The sequence below is a fragment of the Dama dama genome, chromosome 9 (genome assembly GCF_033118175.1).
Source record: "Dama dama isolate Ldn47 chromosome 9, ASM3311817v1, whole genome shotgun sequence".
In the NCBI taxonomy this organism is placed as follows: domain Eukaryota; kingdom Metazoa; phylum Chordata; class Mammalia; order Artiodactyla; family Cervidae; genus Dama; species Dama dama.
The window spans coordinates 6,932,562-6,945,075 of record NC_083689.1 but is presented as its reverse complement, the minus strand read 5'-3'; positions in this window follow the sequence as shown (position 1 = coordinate 6,945,075).

The window sequence follows — 12,514 nt, the reverse complement described above, 5'->3', positions numbered from 1 at the left end:
GCTGGAATCAAGATTGCCGGGAGAAATATCAAGACTTGAGATAAGCAGATGATACCACCCTTATGGCAGAAAATAAACAGCCTCTTGATGAAAGTGAAAGAGGAGAGTGAAAAAGCTGGCTTAAAACTCAACATTTGAAAAACTAAGATCATGGCATCTGGTCCCATCACTCATGGCAAATAGATGGGGAAACAATGGAAACAGTGACAGACTTTATTTTCTCGGGCTCCAAAATCATTGCAGATAGTGACTACAGTAATGAAATTAAAAGATGCTTGCTCCTTGGAACAAAAGCTATGACCAACCTAGATAGCATATTAAAAAGCAGAGACATTAGCTTGCCAACAAAGGTCTGTATAGTCAAAACTATGGTTTTCCAAGTAGTCATGTATGGATGTGAGTGTTGGACCATAAAGAAAGCCGAGCACCGAAGAACTGATGCTTTTGAACTGTGGTGTTGGAGAAGACTCTTGAGAGTCCCTTGGACTGCAAGGAAATCAAACCAGTCAATCCTAAAGGAAATCAGTCCTGAATATTCATTGGAAGGACTGATGCTGAAGCTGAAGCTCCAGTCTTTGGCCACCTGATGCAAAAAACTCCCTCAATGGAAAAGATCCTCATGCTGTGAAAAATTGAAGGCAGGAGAAGGGGAAAATAGAGGATGAGATGTTTGGATGGCATCACTGACTCTATGGACATGAGTTTGAGCCAGCTCTGGGAGTTGGTGATGGACAGGGAAGCCTGGTATGCTGCATTCTTTGGGGTCACAAAGAGTTGGACATGACTGAGTGACTGAACTGAACTGAAATAAGATCATGTTACATTATTAACAAATTTTTACAACTTTCAAGACTGTGAAATGGCTGAAAGACAATGAAAGGGTTAAATAGCCCAGGACATTCAATAAACTCTGTGCATTTCAAAGTCCATCTAATTTTTTTCCTATAACTTTCAGAGATAATTAGGAGAAGTAAGGGCTAATTTTTTTTACATAAAGGAAATATAAATAAATGAAAATAAGCATATGAGAAAATGTAGTATAAGTTAAAGAAATCCTAATTTTACTATGAAAATATTTAAATACATAAGGCTTTTTGCTTAAAAGTAGAGTTAAATCATATTGGGCCCAGCCTCATTTTTAATATAAACTATTATTTTAAATAGTTTCAATTTATAGAAAAAATTTAAGAATAGTACAGTGACCATATAACTCATATTATATTATGACATCTTGTATTTCACACTAAGGCACCGATATTGATAAACTGTCATTAACTAAAGTTAACTCTTTATTCACAACAATTTCATTTTTGTTATTACTCAGTCACTCAGTCGTGTCTGACTCTTTGCAACTCCATGGACTGAGGAATGACAGGCTTCCCTGTCCTTCACCATCTCCTAGAGTTTGCTCAAACTCATGTCCATTGAGTCAGTGATGCCATCCAACCATCTCATCCTCTGTCACCTCCTTCTCTTCCTGCCTCCAATCTTTCCCAGCATCAGGGTCTTTTCCAATGAGCCAGTTCTTCGCATCAGGTTGCCAAAGTATTGGAGTTTCAGCTTCAGCATCAGTCCTTCCAATGAATATTCAGGACTGACTTCCTTCAGGATTGACAGGTTTGATCTTGCAGTCCAAGGGACTCTCAAGAGTCTTCTCCAACACCACACTTCAAAAACATCAATTCTTTTGTGCTCAGCTTTCTTTGTGGCCCAACTCTCACATCTGAACATGAATACTGGAAAAACCGTAGCTTTGACTACATGGATCTTTGTCAGCAAAGTGATTTCTCTGCTTTTTAATATGCTATCTAATTGGTCATAGCTTTTTTTCCAAGGAGCAAGCGTCTTTTTATTTCATGGCTATAATCATTATCTGCAGTGATTTTGGAGTCCAAGAAAATAAAATCTGTCACTATTTCCATTTTGCCATTTCTATGAGCCATGAAGTAATGGGGCTGGATACTATGATCTTATTTTTTTTTTTTAATGTTCAGTTGTAAGCCAACTTTTTCACTCTCCTCTTTCACCTTCATTAAGAGCCTCCTTAGTTCCTCTTAGCTTTCTTCCATTAGGGTGGTATTATCTGCATATTTGAAGTTATTGATATTTCTCCTGGCAACCTGGATTCCAGCTTGAGCTTCATCCAGCCTGGCATTTTATATGATGTAAGTTAAATAAGCAGGGTGACAATATACAGCCTTGATGTACTCCTTTCCCAATTTGGAACCAGTCCATTGTTCCATGTCAGGTTCAACCTGTTGCTTTTTGACCCGCATATAGGTTTCTCAGGAGGCAAGTAAGGTGGTCTGGTATTCCCATCTCTAAGAATTTTCCACAGTTTGTTGTGATCCACACAGTCAAAGGCTTTGGTGTAGTCAATAAAGCAGAACCAGATGTTTATCCAGAATTCTCTTGCTTGTTCTATGACCCAATAGATGTTGGTAATTTGATCTCTGGTTCCTCTGCCTTTTCTAAATCCAGCTTGTATGACTGAAAGCTTTCGGTTCATGTACTGTTGAAACCTAGCTTGAAGAATTTTGAGCATTATTTTGGTACCATGTGAAATGACTGCAACTGTCCTATAGTTTGAACAGTCTTTGGCATTGCACTTCTTTGGGATTGGAATGAAAACTGACCTTTTCCAGTCCTGTAGCTGTTGCTGCGTTTTCCAAATTTGCTGTCATATTGAGTGCAGCACTTTCACAGCATCATCTTTTAGGATTTGAAATAGCTCAACTGGAATTTCATCACCTCCACTAGTTTTGTTTGTAGCAATGCTTCCTAAGACCCACTTGACTTCACACTCCAGAATGTCTGGCTCTTTGTGAGTGATCACACCATCATGGTTATCCAGGTCACTAACACATTTTTTGTACAGTTCTTCTGTGTATTCTTGCCACTTCTTCTTAATATCTTCTGTTTTTGTTGGGTCCATATTGTTTCTGTCCTTTATTGTGCCCATCTTTGCATGAAATGTTCCCTTGGTATCTCCATGTTCTTGAAGAGATTTCTAGTCTTTACCATTCTGTTGTTTTCCTCTATTTCTTTGCACTGATCAGTTAGGAAGGCTATCTTATCTCTCCTTGCTATTCTTTGGAACTCTGCATTCAGATGGATCTATCTTTCCTTTTCGCTTCTCTTCTTTATTCAGCTATTTGTAAGGCCTCCTGAGACAACCATTTTGCCTTGTTGCATTTCTTTTTCTTGGGGATGGTTTTGATCACCGTGTCTTATACAATGTTATGAACCTCTGTCCATAGTTCTTCAGGCACTTTGTCTATCAGATCTAATCCCTTAAATCTATTTGTCACTTCCACTGTATAATCATAAGGGATTTGATTTAGGTCATACCTGAATGGCCCAGTGGTTTTCCCTACTTTCTTCAGTTTAAGTCTGAATTTTGCAATGAAGAGCTCATGATCAGAACCATAGTCAGCTCCTGGTCTTGGTTTTGCTGACTGTATAGAGAGTCTCCATCTTTGGCTGCAAAGAATATAATCAATCTGATTTTGGTATTGACCATCTGGTGATGTCCATCTGTAGAGTATTCTCTTGTGTTGTTGGAAGAGGGTGTTTGCTATGACCAGTGCGTTCTTGGGCAAAATTCTGTTAGCCTTTACCCTGCTTCATTTTGTACACTTTGATCTTAGACTTCCAGCATCCAGAACCATGAGAAATAGATTTCTATTGTTTAAGCTTCTGTCAGGGCTGTAGTAGAAGTACATGCGCTCATCTCTTATGCAAGAACACCAAAATCGCAACTAGCTGTTGAACAATCATTGACAGGAGACTATCGGAACCCACCAAAAAAAAAAGATAGCCCCCATCCTAGGGCACAGGGGAATCTGCAACAAGACAATAGGAAGGGCACAACTGCATTTAAGCGCAAACCTCATACCTGCCAGAGATGCTTGGAGGGCACAGACAAAACCTTGTGCACACCGTGGCCCCCACAAGAGACTGAGCCAGACCTGCCTTTGAGTGTCTGAGGGTCTCCTGCAGAGACATGGGTCAGCAGCAGCCTGCCACGGGGACAGGGACTCTGGCAGCTTCAGTCCTTGAGGCTCAGCATGTGGCATAAGTCATCCCCACTAGAGAGCCACCTGGTGGTGATCCACAAACTGGAGAATATTTATACCAAAGAAGTTCTCACACTTTGGGGAAAATTCTAGGCCTCACAATAGACTTCCCAACCTGGGAATCCGACAAAGGAACTGGGCATCCCTAGGGAATCTGACTTTAAAGGTCAGTGGGATTTGATTACAGAACTTTCACAGAACTGGGGAAACAGAGACTCCTGGAGGGCACAAACAAAACCTTGTGCTCACCAGGAGCCAGGAGAAAGAAGCAGTGACCCCACAAAAGACTGAGTCAGACTTGCCGGGGAGTGTTCAGGAGTCTCTGACAGAGGCGTGGGCTGACAGTGGTCTGCTCCCAGGACAGGGGCACTGACTGCAGCAATCCTGGGAGGCATGGTGTGTTGGCATAAATCCTTTTCAAGGAGGTTGCCATAACCCCTATCATATATAGTTTGGTCTGAGGCCAAACTATAGGGAGGGAACACAGCCCCACCCATCAGCAGAAAATTGGGTTAAAGATTTACTGAGCATGGCCTTGCCCATCAGAGCAAGACCCAGTTTTCCCCACAGCCAGTCCCTTCCATCAGGAAGCTTGCACAAATTTCTTATCCTTATCCATCAGAGGGCAGACAGAATGAAAACCACAATCACGGAAAACTAACCAAAATGATCACATAGCTTTGTATAACTTAGTGAAACTTAATGAAACAGCCATGCTATGTAGGGCCACCCAAGACAGGCAGGTCATGGTGGAGAGTTCAGACAAAACGTGGCCCACTGGAGAAGGGAATGGAAAACCACTTTAGCATTCTTGCCTGGAGAACCCCATGAACAGTATGAAAAGGCAAAAAGATACGACATTGAAAGATGAACCCCTCAGGTTGGTTGGTGTTCAATATGCTACTGGAGAAGTGTGGAGAAATAGCTCCAGAAGCAATGAAGAGGCTGAACAAAAGTGGAAACAGTGCCCAGTTGTGAATGTGTCTGGTGGTGAAAGTAAAGTCCAGTGCTGTAAAGAAGAGTATTGCATAGGAATTTGCAATATTAGGTCCATGAATCAAGGTAAATTGGAAGTGGTCAAACAGGAGATGGCAAGAGTGAACATCGGCATTTTAGGAATCAGTGAACTAAAATGGACTGGAATGGGTGAATTTAATTCAGATGACCATTGTATCTACTACTGTGGGCAAAAATCCCTTAGAAGAAATCAAGTAGTCTCACAGTCAACAAAAGAGTCCAAAATGCAGTACTTGGGTGCAGTCTCAAAAACAACAGAATGATCTTGGTTCCTTTACCAGACAAACCATTCAATTTCACAGTAATTCAAGTCTATGCCCCAACCATTAATGCCAAAGAAGCTGAAATTGAATGGTTCTATGAAGACCTACAAGACCTTCAGGAACTAATACCCAAAAAGAGATGTCCTCTTCATCATAGGGGACTGGAATGCAAAAGTAGGAAGTCAGGAAGTAACTGGAGTTAACATGCAAGTTTGGCCTTGGAGTACAAATTTCCGTAGATTTTGCTTTTTTCTATTTCAAGATCCTATCCATGACACATTACATTCAGTTGCCATGTCCTCCTTAGGCTCCTGCTGGCTGTGACACTTTCAGACTTCCCTTATTTCTGATGACATTGACAGTACTGATGACCTTGAGGAGTACTGGTCAGGCATTTTGTAGAATCTCCCTTTACTGTGATGTCTGTGATATTTTTCTCATTACTAGGCTGGGGTTACAAGCTTTGGGGAGGAAGACCACAGAGGTAAAGTGCTGTTTTCATCGCATTGTATCAAGGGCACATGCATCAACACAATTTACAACTGTTGATGTTGACCTGAGTCATCTGGCTTAAGTGTCTTGTCATGCTTCTCCACTGCAAAGTTACTTTTCTCCCCCCAATCTTTCTGTACTGTCCTCTTTAGAAGGGAGTTATGTTCCACTTCCTTGAAGGCAGTGTCTATATTAACTGCATGAGTGATTTATCTACTCTCACCCATTTATTTATTTATCAAAACATTTATCTGTGTCTTGGGGTGAAACCAAGGAATGTGTTTTAATTAGTCCTCCAGATGATTCCTATGTGAGCTAAAGTTTGAGGACCACTGAGATATTGGGGCTGTTAGCATAATTTAATCTAAACAGACTGATGCAGGATTCAATTTCATTTTTCTCTTTTCCATATAGTATCTAACTATTTCCATTCATTGACTAGTTCATGCTTTCCTCACTGATCTGCCATGTTAAAACTATCACATAATAGGTGGCCAGTTGCACACAGGTATGTGTTTGGGCTATTCAATCCATTTCACTGATCTGTTTTTCTAACCTTGTAATAACAACATGTCAGAATTATGCTATCTTTATAATACTGCTTGGTATCTTAGAGAGCAATTTCTCTCATATACTGCTATTTCGTCATTATCCTCACTATTCTTGACACTATGCATGCTGGTGTAAATTTTACTGTCAAGCTGTTAACTTCAGCAAACAGACTGTGATAGCACTGAATTGATAAATCTGTTGGGGGTAATTGGACATACTTAACAATTTTTAAGTTTCTAATTTGTGAACATGGTCGTTCTCCACTTATTTAAATTTTTTAAACATTTGCCAATAAAATTTTTAAAAATTTTATTTATTTATTTGCCTGTCCCAGGTCATAGCTGTGGCATGCAGGATCTTTCAGTTGTGGTATTTGGGATCTAGTTCCCTCACCATGGGTTGAACCCAAGCACCCTGCATTGGGAGCACAGAGTCTTAGCCACTGGACTACCAGGGAAGTTCCAATAAGCTTTTAATTTTCTTCATCGAGGCTTTAAACACCTTTGTTAGATTTATTTTTAAGTACTGCATATATTTGATGCTGCTGTTCCTTTTTCATTTCACTTTTAAATAGTTTGTGGCTGGTACATAGGAAAACAAATTATTTTGTATCAGTTTTATAATAGTTAATTAATTTCACTAACTCTCAATAATTAATTCTAATAATTATCAGCAGAATTATGCTGGAGTTTTTATATGCAGGAGCATATCATCTACAAATAATGTGATTCCTTTCATTAAATCCTTATGCTGTTAAATTATTTTTTAAGCCACTCTTGATTATTTATGATCTCTTAAAAAACCCAAATAGAACAGATGATATTGGACCCGTGGTCCTATTCATGATCTCAAAAGGAAATTTTTTTCATTATTTCATCATTTGGAATGGTAGTAAGCTGGAACTATTTGATAGAAATCTAGTATCAGATTAAGGGAGTTCCCTTCTATTCCTAATTTGCTGCAAATCTTTATTATGAATTGATGTTGAATTTCTTGAAATTTCTGCATCTATTTAGATGACCAATTTTTCTTCTTTCATTTTTTAATATGGTGATTATATTAATTGCTTTTTTCCCAGGGATTTTTATAGTTCAGGTTTATTGAAACACAATTTACTTACAGTAAAATATACCCTTTTTCAATGTAGTTTGTTGAGTCTTGGCCTACAGTCATGAAGTGTGTTAAGTATTAGTTGCTCAGCTGTGTCCAACTCTTTGTGACCCCACGGACTATAACCCATCAGGCTTCTCTGTCCATGGAATTCTCCAGGCAAGATCTCCAGGGGATCTTCCTGATCCAGGAACTGAACCCAGGTCTCCTGGCAGATTCTTCACCATCTGAGCCACCAGGATAAAACCAGAAAAATCCAGATGCAGAACATTCACATTCCATCACCACAAAAGGCTCCCTTGTGCCCTTGGCAGTCATTCCCTTCCTCTTCCTACACCTTGCACCAGGGAACCACTGATTTGATTTCTGTCCCTATAGTTTTGCCTTTTCTTGTTTATTGTATAAAGGTAATTACACACTATGTATCCTGTTTCTGTCTTGCTTATTTTACTTAGCATAATGCTTTTGAGGTTAATCTACATTATTTCATGTAACAGAACTGTTTCTTTTAATTAAAAAAGTACCAAAACTTGTTTATTCATTTATCACTGACTGGACATTTGTGTTTCAAATTATGGGCTATTATAAATAAAGCTGCTACAAAAATTTTCATTCAAATTTTTGTATGGACATATTTTCATTCCTATTGAGCAGATATATAGAAGTGAGATTGCTGACTCATAAAAGTGTATGTTCAATTGTATAGGAAACTAACATGATTTTCATGGGGTCGTAAAGAGTCAGACATGATTTAGCGACTGAACAACAACTGGTTTTCAAAGTATGTGAATTCTACTTGCCTCATAATTTTACCAGCTTTTGTATTATCTATTTTTAAAAGTATTTAAATAATTTTAATAGGTGTATTGCTGCTGAAATCCAGCAGCTTAAAACAACATAAATTTATTCTCTTACAGTTAGAGAGACCAGAAGTCCAAAAAGCTAGTTTTACTGAGCCAGACTCACATTGACTCTAGAGGAGAATCCATTTCCTTGCCTTTTCCAAATTATAGTGGCTGTCTACAACCTAGTGGTATCTTTTAATCTTGCTAAGCTTACTTTCTAGTTCCAGTAACATTTTTGCAGATTCCATCAGATTTTCTGTATTGCTTTTCATCCTGCTTATGACGCCAATTTTCTTGCTGTTGACACTGTCCACACCATTTGTTGAACCCATGGTAGGCAAGGTGCAAGCTAAAAGGCTGGAGGAAAATGCAAGGAGCTGTAGGAACTGCAAACACATTTATTCTCTTCTCGCTGGCAGAGCAGCATAGCAGCAGTCACGCTATATTTCTCTCCTCTTGTGGCTGACCCAAAGGACACAGCTGTGATGCAGCAGCAATGCCACCACTTTCTTTAGGCGAAGCTTATATATGGGAACTGCACAAAATAGCCTGTGACCAAGTGAGTACCTCATGACACACATGTGCAGGGCTGTACATGATCTCAGCTGTTGTTATTCAGTGGCTCAGTTGTGTCCAACTCTTTGTGACCCCATGGATTGCAGCATGCCAGGCTTACCTGTCCATCACCAACTCCCAGAGCTTCCTCAAACTGAAGTCCATCGAGTTGGTGATGCCATCCAACCATCTCATCCTCTGTCATCCCCTTCACCTCCAGCCTTCAATCTTTCCCAGCATCAGGGTCTTTTCTGTTGAGGCAGTTCTTTGCATTAGGTGGCCAAAGTATTGGAGCTTCAACTTCAGCATCAGTCCTTCCAATGAATATTTAGGGTTGATTTCCTTTAGGATGGACTGGTTTGATCTCCTTGCTGTACAAGGGACTCTCAAGTGTCTTCTCCAATACCGCAGTTCAAAAACATCAGTTCTTCAGTGCTCAGCTTTCTTTACAGTCCAACTCTCACATCCATACATGACTACTGGAAAAACCATAGCTTTGACTATATAAACCTTTGTCAGCAAAGTAATGTCTCTGCTTTTTAATACACTGTCTAGGTTTGTCAAAGCTTTTGTTCCAAGTGTCTTTTAATTTCATGACTGCAATCATCATCTGCGGTGATTTTGGAGCCTAAGAAAATAAAGTCTGTCACTGTTTCTATTGTTTCCCCCTCTATTTTCCATGAAGTGATGGGACTGGATGTCATGAATGCATCAGTTTTTTTAATGCCAGCATTTTCGCTCTCCTCTTTTGCTTTCATCAAGAGGTTCTTCAGTTCTTCTTTGCTTTCTGCCATAAGGGTGGTGTCATCTGAGGTTACTGATATTTCTCCTGGCAGTCTTGATTCCAGCTTGCGCTTCATCCATCCGTGCATTTCACATGATGTTATCTGCATATAAGTTAAATAAGCAGGATGACAATATACAGTCCTAACATACTCCTTTCCCAATTTTGAACCAGTCTGTTGTTTCATGTCTGGTTCTAATTGTTGTTTCTTGACCTGCATACAGGTTTTTCAGGAGGCAGGTAAGATGATCTGGTCTTCCCATCTCTTTAAGAATTTGCACAGTTTGCTGTGCTCCACAATCATTATTTACAAAATGTGGGGGCAAAAGAGCCTGACCATGACATCTTGGCTAATTTGCTCTCTCCCCACACTCCACCGTTTCCGGGTCTCTCACCTCATATTCTATACACAGTCCATCTTCTGCAATAATCCTTTGGCAAGTAACACCGACCCTTGGATTTACATCTTGCAGCAGCAGTAGCTACAACAACATACAGTTACATCTCCAATACACAGGAAAACCCAATGTCAGGTAGCTCATGTTGCAGTGCTTGCCCTCACGGGGCTAGAAGAGCCACCCACCACAGGTACAGTGTCTTTATCTTCCATGGCCAAGTCCAGTCCACCATCTGTCCTTATGAAATTGTAGGAAAGCTTCCACAGGAGAAACTCCACCCTTGTGGGATTTCTCATTAAGGACCCACAAAACCTCCCACAGGTCCAAGACCCACCCCTTCAAAGAGGGGATTTTTGTGATATTCATACACCACCCACAAGATTCCAAATGCTCTCATACTCTTCTAAATTTGCAAGAGGATCAGAGGTCAGTAGTAGATCACAGGACATAGCCGTCACAGCACACTGTTCTACTAAACCTCCATCACAGGACACAGCCGTCACAGCACACTGTTCTACTAAACCTCCATCACAGGACACAGCCGTGACAGCACACTGTTCTAAACCTCCATCTCAGGACACAGCCATCACAGCACACTGTTCTACTAAACCTCCATCACAGGACACAGCCGTCACAGCACACTGTTCTACTAAACCTCCATCACAGGACACAGCCGTGACAGCACACTGTTCTAAACCTCCATCACAGGACACAGCCGTGACAGCACACCTCCTCCCCATAAACCAGCCCACATTTGCATCCGCATAACCAGTAAGGGACCTGTGCCAGCTTGGTCCCCCTTTAGGGTCTTTATGCTTTAAAAGTGGCATCTCCAATGCCATCCCTCTACTTCTCTCAGTAAAGACCTGCAATGCACCCCCCCACAGGTGTGGGGTCCACCCCGTGTCCCAAAATCACAAGAGCCATGCTGCCAAGGTTCCCCTTGCTTTTGTCCAAATTGCACAGCCAAGTCACCCAGCTCCACCTGAGTGTACGGTCAATGTGTCATGAGCTCAGTCACACTGGGGGCCCTTGAGGATGCCCACCCTGGGCCATAACGTGCTCGAGCTTCACTTTCTGCTGCACAATGGGCCTCTCTGCCAACAGGGACCTGCAGTCTCATAACGTTCATCACCGTCACTTACCGCCTCGCTGTCAGAGATGCTGGGTTCTTCAGGGCCACAGGGTTCTTGCTCTAAAGCCAATATACCTTACTCTAGTTCTTCCAAACATCTCTGCACATTGCACACTGGTGCAGCATCATGGAACACTATCCATATTTGCCTTCAGGGTAGTCAGCAAAATCCATCCCACAGGGCCAGGCAGTCTGTGCAGCAAATGGGAACTCAACACCTGTAACGCCTTTTCAACGCTAGCCAGTGAACTCTCCACCACCTCCCAGTCTTCCACCAGAGCCCACGCCAAGAGAATCACAGCCACATGACACCACATGCCATGTGGTGGCCACTGGCTTCCTCCATCCAGCGGAGGCTCAGGCTCCCCTACCTGCTGGGTATCCTGCCGACTCTATCAATTGTATTGCTTCTCATCCTGCTTGTGACACCAATTGTCTTGCTGTTCACACTGTCTGCACCATTCGCTGAACCCATGGTAGGCAAGGCGCAAGCTAAGAGACGGGAAGAAAATGTGAGGAGGCATAGGAATTGCAGACCATTTATTCTCTGCTGGCTGGCGCAGCAGCCGTAGCAGCAGACACACTATATTCTCTCCTCTTCTGGTTGACCCAATGGACACTGCCATGATGCAGCAGTAATGCTGCCACTTTCTTTAGGTGAAGCTCCTATATGAGAATTGCATAAAGTAACCTCTGGGGCTTCCTGGCCCACCCATGGTTTGGTGTCGTGGACCTGAGACTTTCAAGGTAATGCTGGCAGCTTTGAGTGACTTGAGGAGAGTGAAATAACATCTACAAGAAGGCCTGTTCTTCCAGGACCCAAGGTACCAGGGGCTTGGACTACAGGCCTTTGTCAAGAGACTTCAACCAAGGAGCAAATTAACCCTTTAGTGGTTAGCAGCTTAACATCCTTATTGATTCTAGCTCATCAGTGTTGCTGTTTACCCTCAACTACCTCCAAAACCTTGGAATGCATTTTTTGTTGTCTGATCTCTTGGAGTAGTATTACTGATGCCAACTTGGGTTCTTGAGCTCTTTAATCAATACAAAATTATGAGGTTAAATGAGAAATTCAGGCAAGGCTTTATTGCGCTGGTGGAATGCGAGGTAGCAAAACAAATAATAGATTCCCTTGCTCACTTCCCATGGGGCAGCAGCAAAGAGCCTGTCACTTAAGTGGGAAACTATACTTCCATATGTGAGAAAATGAGACTGGCAAGGAGAAATACTATGTATAGTACTATGAATATGCTAGATAAGGTATGCTGAAGACTCTCCCACTTA